We start from the raw sequence: 14,794 nt of genomic DNA, 5'->3' as shown, positions 1-14,794 counted from the left end.
CTCTCTGCCACTCTCTCTCTCTCTGTCTCCCCCTCTCTGCCACTCTCTCTCTCTCTCTCTGTCTCCTTCTCTCTGTCTCTCCCTCTCTGCCACTCTCTCTCTCTCTGTCTCTCTCTCTGTCTCCCCATCTCTGCCACTCTCTCTCTCTCTCTGTCTCTCTCTGTCTCCCCATCTCTGCCACTCTCTCTCTCACTCTGTCTCTCTCTGTCTCCCCATCTCTGCCACTATCTCTCTCTGTCTCTCTCTCACTGTCTCTCCCTCTCTGCCACTCTCTCTCTCTCTCTCTCTGTCTCTCTGTCTCCCCCTCTCCGCCACTCTCTCTCTCTGTCTCTCTCTGTCTCCCCATCTCTGCCACTCTCTCTCTCTCTCTGTCTCTCTGTGTGCGTGTCTCTCTGTGTCTCTCCCTCTCTGTCACTCTGTCTGTGTCTCCCCATCTCTGCCACTCTCTCTCTCTCTGTCTCTCTCTCTCTGTCTCCCCCTCTCTGCCACTCTCTCTCTCTCTGTCTCTGTCTCTCTCTCTGTCTCCCCCTCTCTGCCACTCTCTCTCTGTCTCTCTGTCTCTGTCTCTCTGTCACTCTCTCTCTCTCTGCCACTCTCTCTCTCTCTGTGTCTCTCTCTCTCTGTCTCCCCCTCTCTGCCACTCTCTCTCTCTCTCTGTCTCCCGATCTCTGCCACTCTCTCTCTCTCTCTCTGTATCTCTCATTCTCTCTCTTCCCTCTGTTAGTCTCCCCCTCTCTCTCTCCGTCTCTCATTTTCTGTTGTTGTTTTTTTATCTCTCCCCCTCTCTGCCACTATCTCTCATTCTCTCTCTTACTCTCTCTCTCTCTGCCCGCACACACACTTATACATAGACATATACGTTGTGTGCATACCGCTGACACACAGTAAATACATTGTTCGGTGAACACCACACACACACACACACACACACACACACACACACACACACACACACACACACACGTTCACACTGTTTTGCCGCGATATGATATTCAGTATTGATGATGGTTTTAAAGTTAATCAGTGTAATTTGTCACAATTTACAAAGAAAACCAAGAAGGACTTTATGGAAAAAGTTCTAACTGGAAAGAAAAATACCACTGAAAAGAAATAGGTCAGTAACAGAACGCCTGTAACGCTAGGGTACATTTTAGCTCTGGTCATTCTTGATTGTAAAAGACTAGTGATATAATATGAAGCTCTACAAACCTAGTCTTAGACAAATAGGACACTTCTTTAATAACAACACACCATTTTTATTGATCACACACTTTCTCGACAATATAAAAACAGTGTCTTTTTTAATCATACCCTGGTATATTCATACCGTAATTCGTTTTTGGCAGACAAGTATATTTGAATGGCAAATTCATAAAACTTTCGGGAAATCATTATGAACCCCTCCTCCCGCCTGGGTAATGTGTGTGTATGTGTGTGGCTGGGGTGGGGGGGGGGGGGGGGTATGGTCACTTGAAGGTCTACCACCAATGACCATTGCTGACCACTGACCGTCGCTGACCTGGGAGAACATAATGATGATGATGATGGAGTCTCCCGTCGGACCGACGGATGAGTAGGCAGGCAGGATTATCTATCGGTGTGTGTCCTCTTATGGGAGAAGAGGCCGATTCTGGATGCACAGTACTTCCCACAGGTGTTGCAAGGGAAAACGTCTCCAGAAGTTGAGCCCTGCTTCCTTTGCTCATGCTTCTCCTTAATGGCCAGCGTTCTCTTGTTTTCAAACATCTTGATGCCACTAGAGCACAGCATCCTCCAGCGAGAGCGGTCAAAGGCATCAGTTTCTCAGGAAGCGATGTCTATGTCACAGGCTTTGAGGTTTGTCTTCAAGGTGTCCTTAAAGCGCTTGCAGGGTCTTCCAAGTTCGCGGTGGCCTTCCTTCAGCTGTCCATACAGTAGCATCTTCGGGATCCTGCTGTCTGTCATGCGGAGAACGTGTCCTGTCCAGCATAGCTGGCACTGGATCAGCAGGCTTTCGATGCTAGGCAGGCCGCTCCTCTCTAGGACCTGGAGGTTGGAGACCCTGTCTTGCCACTTTATGCCGAGGATATTTCGTAGGCATCTCTGGTGAAACTGCTCAAGTTGTTGAATGTGACGGCGATACGTCGTCCATGTTTCACAACAGTACAACAAGGTGGTCAGCACAACAGCTCTGTAGGTTTTGATTTTGGTGCTGATCCTAATGCCGTTGTTGTTCCACAGCCTGTTGTTGAGTCTGCCAAAGGCGGAGCTGGCCTTGGCGATGCACAGCGTCACTTCTGCACCAAGGGCTCCGTTGCTGCATAGGGTGCTGCCCAGGTAGCAAAACTTGTCGACTGACTTGATCTCTGTGTCATCGATCTTGATTGCAGGTGGGGGGGAGGCACTGGCGTTCTGTGAGCTAGCTGGTTGATACATGGACTCGGTCTTGCTGAGGCTGATGGTGAGTCCAAAGCTCCTGCAGGAGGTTGAGAACCTGTCCATACTTGTAGATGTCGGCCTGGATTCCATCCGCTCCTGGTGCTTTTCCCTGACGTTGTCAGCTTCAGGGCCTTCAGGGTCTCGGCCTTGGTGGGAGGGGCAGCTAGCGAGTCATTGACTGGTGGCTGTGGGAGGGCTGCAATTACCTCGTCAGATACGGACGAGTCCCTGTTGAGGAGGGTGTTGAAGTTTTCTGCCAAGCGGGCAAGGATGTCTTTCTTGTCTGTCAGGAGGGTGGTCTGGTCCAAGGCTCGGACAGGGGTTGATCCTGTGACTCTCGGCCCATACACAGCTCGGAGACCATCATGGAAGGTCTTTGTGTCGTGAGCATCAGCAGCGGACTGAAGCTCTTCGGACTTTCTCTCCCACCAGGTGTTCTTCCTCTCACGCAGCCTCTTCTGTACGAGTTGCTTGGTTTGCAAGTACTGGTTATTCTTCCTCTGGCAGTCCTTATCGGAAATGTGATCCTGATGCCGTATATGCAATGTGTTCAGGAGCTTGGAGATTCCGGAGTCGTTCTCGTCAAACCAGTCTTTGTGGCTCCCCTGTACAAAGCCGAGTGTGCCAGCTGCTGCTGCGTACACAGCATCTCTAAAGGTGCTCCATACTTCTACATCAGTCGATGCAGGAATTTGTTGGAGAGCTGCTTGGATTTGCTGCTGCAGCACATCCTTGGTGATGGGGAGGCTGTGGATGTTCAGCTTCCTAGGGGGTTTCTGCCTGGCTGGTTGGAGCTTGCATGCAATTCTGATGTTCATCTTAATGCGTACAAGGCGATGGTCCGACCAACAGACTGCTCCTCTCATGCAGCGTGTACTGGAAACATCACCTCTGTCCCTCTGCCGGACAATCACATAGTCCAGCATGTGCCACTGCTTGGAGCGGTGGTGCATCCATGTGTTCTAGTACTTGTCCGCTTGTTGGTAGAGGCTATTGGTGATGGTCAGTCCATGCTGCGCGCAGAGCAAGAGCAAAAGCAGTCCGTTGGAGTTGCACTTACTAGTGCCGTGCTGTCCTAGGACTTTTGGCCACGAGGAGAAGTCCACGCCGACACGGGCATTGAAATCCCCAAGGATGATCAGCCTGTCCTTTCTGTCTACCACTGAAATGGTGTGGCTGAGCTCCTCGTGGAAGGCTTCTTTGATGTCATCAGGGTTGGTCATCATCGGGGCATAGCAGCTGATGACTGTGGCGAAGCGATCCTCGGACAGCTTCAGACGCAGGGTCATCAGCCTATCGTTTATCCCACGTGGAAGGCTGTCAAGCTGTCGTGCAAGTTTGGTTTGTATGGCAAAGCCCACGTCTGAGGTTCTTGGGGTGCCTTCTGGCTTCCCAGTGCAGTAGAAGGTGTAGCCCCCTCCAACTTCCTCCAGCTGGGTTTCACCGGCAAACCTGGTTTCACTCAGGGCTGCTATGTCCACCTGGCAGCGATCAAGCATTCTAGCAATGAGCGCTGTGCGCCTTTCTGGTCTGTCGTCTCTGTCCCAAGGGTGCGAACAATCCAGGCACCCAGAGTCACGGAATGACTCCTGGTTCTTTTCTTCTGTTGTTTTCGACCGCTAGTGTTGGATGTCCAAGTAGGTGCGGTTTCCTACTAGGTACTAGGCGAGGCAGGCTTTGTTTAGGGACCCTTTTATCTCCCCTTCCCCGTGTGGGGAGAGCAGTGCTGTCCCTAAAAAGATCTGCTCTGACGCTGCGGGAGGATACGGGCGCCGCATCTGCCCCAGTCTATGGCGGACGACCGTCACCCCACAGCCGCCTGCGTGCAGAGTCGTGACTAGGAACTGCCAGCAGCATCCTCTGCTTGTCCCCATTACCACTAGCTCGTTCCGACATTAGCCTGGTTGCCTGACCAGCATAGGTGACTTTTTTTTTAGTGAAGAGTTGTGCAGTCCCTTCCCCACTCTCTCACACACCGACGCTCAGAGTCCCACAGGTGCAGATAGTGCCGCGTGTAGAACGGCCTCGGCAGGTGCAGGTTTTTTCTTTGGAGTTCCGTCTCCTAGGAGGATTTCCAGCCAAGGATAAGAGCTCCCCCTGCCCTTTGGTCATCCTCTTCCGTTTCCTCCTCCGCCTAGTCCGTCGTTGGGAGACTTCACATGCGGCAGGTAGTACTGGGTTACATGGTACCAGTAGCAAGGGCTATGCCCCTGACCTGACTAACGCGGGGAATATAGACATGGGGGAACATAGACATGCTTTCGAGCTTAATTACTATTCAAATACATGGAATAGCTTCCCAACCCCACATGCCCCACAAAGCAAAGCAAACGGTTGAAGTCATGGACTGTCAGTGAAAGAAATAAAGACGACAAACCAACGATTACTAAGTGAACGCTGAAATGTCGCCAAATCAAATGAAATGTCACCAGTCCACTGATAAAGCTAGCATATGCATCCTTCAGTACACCAGTGTATATATATAGATATATATATATAATATATATATATATATATATATATATATATATATATATACATATAATCTACTTGTATGAAGTACCTTCGGTTTCGGCATATGAATATCCTAAATATGTTGTTTTGGTCTTTTTTATTTACACATGCAGGTATACATGCGTGTGCGTGCGCGCACGCGTGTGTGTGGATGTGTGTATACATGTGTGTGTACGCTCGCGCGCGCGCGTGTGTGTGTGTGTGTGTGTGGGGGGGGGGGGTCAGTGGGTGGGTGGCTGTCTGTCTGTCTGTCTGTCTGTCCGCGTTTCTGTTTATCTCTGTGTGTGTGTGTGTGTGAAAGTGCGTGGGTGTGTATGTTGTTGATGGGTGTGCATGTGGGCGATGGGTATGTATGACGGTGGGGGCGGGGGGGGGGCGTCAGATGGTCCGTGTGTGTGTGTGATTGTGTGTGCGTTTGTGTGTGCGTTCGTGTGTGTGTGTGCGTGTGTGTGTGTATGTGTGTGCGCGCGCCTGTGTGTGTGTGTGTGTTCTCAAATGTAGGTCTTTGTCTTATGTGTGACGTCTCCTCGTTGGCCCCTAAACATCTGCTTCTGGGGTGCGGCGCTCCAAGATGGGGCCATAAAAGTGTCATAACAGTGGCTCATAAAAGTTTGGAAGGTTTGTGTCAGGCAGCGGGGTCAAAGCATAGTGCGGCGGCTTGGCCGAAGGTTGGGAGGTGGGGGGTGGGTGCGGGGGTAAACTTTACGGGTTGGTGATAACATATCGAAGTCCAACAGTGTATATACGCGCACATGAATTATCCGTGCTAAATTTTACAGCGGTGGAACGCTCTCTCTCTCTCTCTCTCTCTCTCTCTCTCTCTCTCTCCGCCTCTCTCTCAGTCTCTCTCTCTCTCTCTCTCTCTCTGTGTGTGTGTGTGTGTGTGTGTGTGTGTGTGTGTGTGTGTGTGTGTGAAAACAATCAATAAATAAAATCGAAAACATGAACAATCCACGGCATGTAAATACGTATAACCCTACCTCCCAAAACCATATGCCTTAGATATATCAAACAAATCAATTAATATCTTTTCCCCTGTTTATATGTTGCAAATCACATGATATTGCTCATCAGTGCTTAATGATACCGATTCAAATCTTTAATTGTTGATTAGTCAAGTTCGCTTACTGTTATCATTAGTATTTCGTTCTAAGTATGTTATATTGTAATCTCATATTTTACACAAAATTTCACCAATTATAAGTTATCTAACACACACACACACACACACACACACACACACACACACACACACACACACACACACTGCGTGAACAGTTACTTTTCCCTCACCAGTAGCTGTCTTTTTCCTCTATGTTTGTCAAATAACACTAATGGTTGAAAGACGCTAAAGTGAAGAAGAAGAAGAAAAATACAACAACTGCAGCAGCAACAACGACCACACACACACACACACACACACACACACACACACACACACACACACACACACACACACACGGGGGAGTATCGACACGGGGGAGTATTGACGCGGGGGAGTATCGACACGGGGGAGTATTGACGCGGGGGAGTATCGACACGGGGGAGTATCGACACGCTCCCGCATAAGGCAATGCAGTGCGCAACTTCAGTTCAGATGCAAAAGCAAGGACAGAGCATTATAGTTAACCAGGATTAATGATTTACATCTCAGCCTGTTTCAGAGACATCGGCTAAATACCCGGACAGGATGGAAGAGAGAACTCAGAACTCAGAACTCAAAACGTTTTTATTCAAGGATTAAGATTTTAGGCATCAGTTGCCTATTCTTCCAATCTGTCCTTGCTAAGTCTACATCTATTACAAGTAGCACACACATAAATGAAAGGAAAAGGTTTTCATGCAGAATTGTATACGGCATAATGAAGAAAACAGCCCCCCCGCTCCCCCCCCCCCCCCACACACCCACATCCATGCACACACATGCATACACACATTGACGCTCGCGTGCGAGCGCACACACATACATACACGCACACGCGCGCGCACACACTGACCGCACCCCCTCACTCCCCCAACACACTAAGATTGACAGATGGATAGGACAGTGAGTCAGACAGACAGACAGACAGACAGACAGAGAGAGAGAGAGAGAGAGAGAGAGAGAGAGAGAGAGAGAGAGAGAGAGAGAGAGATGTCATCAATATAGAAGTTCCAGAAACATCCGGGTGTTCAAAAAGTACAGTATTGTTACTGTCTCTGAAGTCTATGTGTGGCAAGTGCAGCATACTACAGTGACTACCACCATCACCAATATTACTTGAACACTTGTCACGATTATGACAGAACGAAATGAATAGATTATGCATGCATAAGAAATAGAACGAGAGAAAAAAAAAGAAAACAAAAGAAAAAAAAAAGAGCAAAAGAAAACACGATGAAATGAGAAAGCAAGGAAGAATAACAACAGCAACAATGACAATAAATAACAATGACAATAAATAAGACACAACTGACCCCTTTGTTACTGTGTACAGTAATTCAAAGATCAGAGTTATTTACTGTTGGAAGGGGTGAAGATGTTTATGCAGACTTGATTTGAAAATAGAAAGAGAACTGCCCGTTTGTATGTGCAAAGGAAGGGAGTTCCACAGGGATGCACCCGAAAATGCAAAACTAGTTTTGAACAAATCAATTCGGGTACGTGGCAAAATGTATTTGTTAGAGCCGTATCGGCATGAAGCTCGTGTGAGCAGGTGTTGGAGATATTGCGGTGCCAAGTTATTGTGTGTTTTGTACATGAGTAATGCTTTGTTGAATTCTAGCTGGTTTTGAAGTGGAAGGATATTTAATCTGGCTTGCTTTTCTAACGTTGACAGTGAGTGATCTGGTAGAATTAATCTGGCTGCTCTCTTGTGGAGAGAATTTAGCTTCTTAAGATGAATATCTGCAGCACAGCTCCAGACAACAGATGCATAGTTGACGTGAGAAAGACAGTGAGCGTGGAAGAACATTTTGCGAGCTTCATTGTTTATGTAAGGTCTGAGCTGATTGAGTAAGAACAGACTGCGTGCCAACCTTTTACAGACAGAATCAATGTGAGCTTGCCATTTCAGTTCTTCATCAATTATGACTCCCAAGACGCGGTGCTCGCGAACTTGATCTATGGAGGTATCATCGACATTCAGGGTAAGAACAAGGGGATTTTCTTGGTGCTTTTGTCTTGACGTGATAATCATACTCTTTGTTTTTTGGGGATAAGTGTCATGCAGTTGGATTTGCACCATTTAGAAACATCATTTAAGCCCGTTTGAAGAGAATTCTGAACTGAGGCAACGCTGGCAGCACTGGAATGAAGGGAAGTGTCATATGCAAAAAGGTCACACGAGATTCTGGAGTCTGATAAAGACAAAGGAAGATCATTGATAAATATGCAGAATAGAAGTGGCCCTAAAACTGATTCTTGAGGAACTCAGTCCACTTTTTTATTGCTCCCGTAGAAGAGAATCTACCATTGGTGAACACATGTTGTGTTCTGTCGGTAAGGAATGATTCGAAAAAGGACAGCGTAGTGGGGTCTCTGAGATACAATGACAATTTTGTGAGTAATATTTCGTGGTCAACGAGATCAAAAGCTTTCTGTAAGTCAAGAAAAACAGCGCCTACGATTTCACTGCGGTTGATGCCAGACAACCATGAATCACACAGATGGACTAACGCTGTTTGACATGAGTGACGATGTCGGAAACCTGACTGCAAAGGATGGAAAAGTTTATGTTTTTCCAGATATTGCATAAGATGTTTATGAACATGTCTTTCGAGTGGTTTCGACAATACTGACAGAAGCGAAATAGGTCTAAAGTTGTTCAGATCAGACGTGTCTTTTGACTTCGGTAATGGAATAACTTTCGCTGACTTGAGAGCAGGGGGAATCATACCCTGTTCGATGCACAGGTTGTATATGAATGTAACGATGTAAGGGAGAGCGAGTTTTAATAGAGAAGCATTAATACCATCAGGTCCTATTGATTTTTTTGTTTCTTAGACTGCCGGAAATGAGAGCACCAACTTCATGGACTGCAAGAGGAGGTATCTTGAAGGAATCTTCTCGTTCTATTCTGCTGTTACAGAACATTAAAAGAGAGGATGGCACATTATAATTTTCCGCGGACAGTGTTTCGTTAGATTTTGTTGACTCAGCTATGTTTAAGAAATGATTGTTGAATTCATCAGGCGACCATGTGTAGTGTTTTTGAATTTTAACACGAGACTTGTTAGTAATTTCATTAATTGCTTGCCATAGGGAGGAAGTATCTCTGTTGGTTGTTAACAATTTGTTGAAATGTGCTTGTTTTGAAGCACGAATGAGATCTGTTACTTTGTTTCTTTGTTTTTTTGTAGTCTGCTTTCTTTTTTTCTTTTTCGCGTTGTTTTTGTCTTTTAATAGACTCTGGTAAATGTTCTAAATTTTCTTTCTCTTTTTTCTTTGTTTCGCGTTTAAGGCTATCGCGTTTATCCATTGCTTCTGAGATTTCGGGTGTGAGCCAGCCGGAGAGAGAGAGAGAGAGAGAGAGAGAGAGGGGGGGGGAGAAGATAAAATTCTTGACAGATGAGTACTGACGCACTTCTTTTTTTTTTTTTTTCCTGATTTTTTGACTCACTTGTGTAAACAAAGTGAGTCTATGTTTTAACCCGGTATTCGGTTCTCTCTCTCTCTCTCTCTCTCTCTCTGTGTGTGTGTGTGTGTGTGTGTGTGTGTGTGTGTGTGTGTGTGTCTGTGTCTGTGTCTGTGTGTCTGTGTCTGTGTGTCCGTGGTAAACTTTGACATTGACATTTTCTCTGCAAATACTTTGTCAGTTGACACCAAATTAGGCATAAAAATAGGAAAAATTCAGTTCTTTCCAGTCATCTTGTTTAAAACAATATTGCACCTCTGGGATGGGCACAAAAAATAAAAAACGAAGCCTAATTATATGCAAACTGCATTTACTGTTGTATTTATATTTTTTGTATTCTCTAAACTTGGCACTTTGATCTGGTATACCCAACAACAAGAGCAGTCATTATTATCATTTTTTGTTCAAACAGGAACTTCTTTTGCTAAGCATGGAAGTCTTTTTTATTTATTTTGCAAACGTTTTGGTGCAGCCCAGATAGTAAAAAAGGGAAATTACTCTGTAATTAATGCTAGGGGACTTAATTTGCTTTAAATTGATCTTTCTCATCTTAAACATTACATTTTGAAATTATACTCAATACATAAAAAGCTGGGATTTTTTAAGTGTATCACAAGTGAGTCTTGAAGGCCTTGCCTCTCTTGTTTTTTTTGTTTTTTTTATCCAGTCCCCGCCCTGAAACAGGGTCTATGACACTGCACAATACTACATTATATATGTCATTGCATGCACTGCACAAGAGGGAGGGAGAGAGAGAGAGAGAGAGAGAGAGAAGCATCACTGAGCTCGTGGGTAATTAACCTTTACTCTAGTACGGAGATCTAATACCATCTTAGATGAACAGACTATAAATAAATAATAATCTAGTGAGTGTCTTCCTTTCTGTTCTTTGAAGGTGGCGCTTCACTAGGGGCAAGCCATTGTGGTATACGTCCTGTTTAAATTCAGTGTTAATCGTGTTTTCATCTGTTGCTGTCTGTGACTTGTTCCCTTCAGCCAGAGTGGTGCCAGTGATCTGCCGTGTGTGTATAATGATTCAGAAAATGGAGTTATATATCAATATGTGGTAATTAGTTATTATCTGTGTGTGTGTGTGTGTGTGTGTGTGTGTGTGTGTGTGTGTGTGTGTGTGTGTGTGTGTGTGTGTGTGTGTGTGTGTGTGTGTGTGCGCGCGCGCGCGCACACACACACATATCAGTGTGTGCATCAGTTCTATACTGTTTATTAATTTTATGTCACTGTTGAATATGATCTTGGTTTTAATCATGTATGTTTATATGTGTTGTACTAAATTAAAGTATGATATAAATTCATGCCTGTTTTCCGGCTCACTGTGTTTGTCGCATGTGTATGATTCAGCTATTATTGTACAATGGTATGCTTATGTGATTCTTAAATCATTGTACTGATGTCTTTAATATATTCATAAAGAATGACTGTGAGCACTAAATTAAAGTATGATATTAATTCATGCCTGTTTTCTCACACTGCCTTTGTCGCATGTGTATGATTGTGATTATTGTACTAGGGTAAGCTGATGTGACGGCTTACATTATTGTATGTCTGTTTATCGCATGTGTATGATTGTGATTATTGTACAAGGACAGCTGATGTGATGCTTACATTATTGTATGTCTTTGATGTATTCATAATTGAATGACTGTGAGACTGAGACAATATCGTTGTAGGCTTTATTGTATGTGAGGTTCACATGAACTTAGCATTTAATCATTTCATACCAAAGTCTTGATGTATCATGTATAAGCCATGCGAACTCTCTCTCTCTTTTCATGAGAGAGAGAGAGAGAGAGAGAGAGAGACTCGAAGAGAGAGAGACTCGGAGAGAGAGAGAGTGTGTGTGTGTGTGTGCAATTACGTAATCGGTAATACGCGTAGTCTCTGAATCTGTTTTATATTATTTGTGCCGGCGGCGCTAAATTATTATTTTTCTTCTTCTTTCTTTGTAAGTTATTGCTTGCTTGCGTGCGTGTGTGTGCGCGCGCGCGCGCGCGTGCGTGCGTGCGTGTGTGTGTGTGTGTTTAATGTTTATTTTAAAGCGCTTTGAGCTCTCTTTAAGGAAGGGAAGCGCTCAATAAATGCCCATTATTATTATTATCATTGTTATTCAGTATTATTATCATTATCATATTGATTGACGGTGATTTTCGTGCATTGCTTGTGTGGTGGCATACACTACATATGAATTTCTCTTGTCGAGATAATGAAGGTTATCTATCTCTTTCTTTCGCATTCGCTCAGCATCATAAAACGGACACTTCAGCTGCACCTCAGTCAAGTTAGCATTGGCTCTGGATTGGGTTTAAAAAAACATTTTTTTTTATGGATCTATTGAAAATAAAACTGAATAAAATAAGCCCAGCAACACTTGCATGAACACGAGTTACATGGCATCAAACCATTATTGTTGTTGTTAAATTTATGCATCGGGTCCCAGGTGTGTGAAATTACTGGAACGGTTGCTTTTCTTGACTGCTGGAAAGCGCTGGGTTATGAATACAAGACTTTCCTGGACAAAATGATTGCACACAGAAACGAAAGCGTTGCCTTACCGTATTCCTTTGACCTGTGAGGAGCATACAGCCACAAGGGCATGCTTCCAAGGACACGGTTTGAGGCTGTCCTCTTCAGTGCGGCCGATGTCCGAGTCATCTTGAGCTATCCGAGCATCTTTTCCGTATCTTCTTATGTTGGGTTTTAGACATGTTCTCTCTGAATTTCCGGAAAGACATCTTAGTTTCTCTTGTGCATCTTGGCGCTGTGTGAGAGGAAGTAAAATCATCTTCCTGCCGCTGTCTGGTGAAGGCCCATCGGATGCCCATGTTTCTATTTTTTTGGTGATCTTCTTCCAGACCCAGCTGAGATCCAGCAGGGAAATGATCGGTGACAAGAGATAGTGCTGTCTCACGCCTGTCTTTGCATCAAACGAATCTGTCTGTACGCCTTTATGAATTCCCGTTCTGCGTCTGAATGATTGCAATAGATTCTGTAGGTATTCCGTAGTGGTGTACCAGATTCCAGATAATTTCAATATCTGCCAACATTATCAAAGTTTCAACAAAGTTTACAGATGTGTCGAGGAGGTAACCATCCAATTGCTTTTTCAACGTGGCAAAATGGTGTGCATGATTTGTCTTGTGGGAAGGCGGCTAGCTTGTTCGTCACCCAATTTTTCACTCGAGGCTTTCCAGCTTACAAGCATGATTCTGGTAATCATATAAAAGCACATATTATACCTCGCCAATTGTTGCAGCTGAGGTATCTCGATCCCTAAATCTTAAACAGTTTTACGAGGTATGGCACCCTTCTTCAATTCCGAATACAGGTGGCTGTTCGACTGATATTGTTCCCATACTTTCTGCAGTAATGAATGCAACACCTCACTTGATGTTTGACTAGTTCTTTTGGTGGCACGCCATCTAGGTCTGCTGCTTTGCCATTATTCAAATTCGTGACAGCCTTAATTTGTGGGTTGGTGTCCATTTGCAATGGCTGCGTTCATGAAGGGATGTCTGAGGGCTCTGTTGGTGAAGCCCGCTTCAATATTTCTTTGCTGAAAGTGTTGTAGCCCATTTCACTCTTCGGTCAACCTCGCTGGTGATGATGGTTCAACCATTTTTGTCTTTTCTGATTGGGCTTGGAAGCTGGATTTGTGGACATAGTCCTAGCTGTCTTATACTGTTTCTTAGTGTTTTTGGTTTTTTTCCTGTGCTTCTTGCACCTCTAAAGTCAGGTCATGGATAACTTGAACTTTCTTTTCTATGTTCTTACATTCTTTTCTTCGCTTACCTGGCGAATGACCACCTGGCTCTGTATGTACAGTGACTTATTTTTCTGGTCTTTGGTTTGATTTCTTTTGCTTCAGTGATGATCGAGAGTCTCCATGTTTTGTTGTCAGACACATACCATGTTCCTTTGTTTTCTTTCCGAGTACCGTGGGTTGAGACCATGTCGACATGTTTTGAAGATCTTTCCAGTGTTCCATCTATCAGTCCGTATAGTGTCCGGGACACCACAGTGGAACTCTTCAGCTTTCACTTTGCTTTTGGTGTGCACAATGTATTTGTGTGACAGTCTTCCTGTCTGGTCAGTAGTCTCTGAAAGCTTTCCATTTAACCTCCAGGGTGGCTTTAAACAGGTGGTCATCTGAACCCACACCTACCCCTCTTCATTCTTATATCCAGTCTTCATATCCATTTAAGCCAAGTTTTGTTTGTTTTCGTTTGTGGGCTGTAACTCTCAAATTCACTCATATGCACTATGAGTGGACTTTTGCAGCTACTCAGATGAACGAGCTGGTAAAATCACAAAATTCAGTGAACAGGTATCCATTTTTTCATTCTGTGGACCGTGGGATGCCGGGCTCCACATCACTATAGTAAAAAATGTCAAAAAAAATCTGTGGTCATATATGCCCTGCTGTCATGGTGACCTCAGTTTAAATCTTCTCTACTCCCATGCTTGGGGTGAGTGCTGCCTAAGCCTTCAGTGTTGGCAGATTTATAAGAGACTGTCATTTGACGGACTACTGAACTAACATCAAAATAACTCCGCAGCAGTGCAGTGTCTCCTCTGGTGTGTGGCCTCCAGATGACCTTAAGTTAATAGTTCCCTGTGCTCAAACTACAACAGATGAACCTGGGTGTGGCTGTTTACAATGGACTTGGGATGAGTAGTATGGGAGTAACTCAACTGAAATGGTGCAAATGATAAGGCAGCAAAAAACCAACCCCGCCTCCCCAAATCAAAATTACTACAAATTAAGAATTTTGCAGATGCATGGCCAACTGTGAGCTATGTGGAAGAAGAATGGGATGCATCATGATATATGCTCATGGCAGAAACAAAATGAATACTGCACACTCCCCTTTATACAGGGACTCGGCAATAAAATCTGCTTATGTTGTTATGTCAACAGGTTCTGTGAACCAATCAATACTGGAGTTAATAGCCTGGATATTGGTTGTGATGTGTTAAAATCAGTCACAGATGCATTTGTCCGTAAATGTTTGGACAGTACAACTCAAAATTAATCTATTAAGAGATGATAGTGGTATGTGTGTGCCAGTTGTTTGTGTAATCCCTAAACAGCAACTGTCCCCGAGTTTGCTATCTTCCAGTGAAACCTGGTGGAAAGCTATTTATTCTTTGTGAACAAAAAAAAACAAAACAAAACGATCACTGCATTGTTGCAGTAAGTATGCTTCCAACTTGAAAAAGGCAAGTGA

This window comes from Babylonia areolata, chromosome 10, assembly GCF_041734735.1.
Source record: "Babylonia areolata isolate BAREFJ2019XMU chromosome 10, ASM4173473v1, whole genome shotgun sequence".
Taxonomy (NCBI): Eukaryota; Metazoa; Mollusca; class Gastropoda; order Neogastropoda; family Buccinidae; genus Babylonia; species Babylonia areolata.
This window is presented reverse-complemented; position numbering follows the sequence as displayed.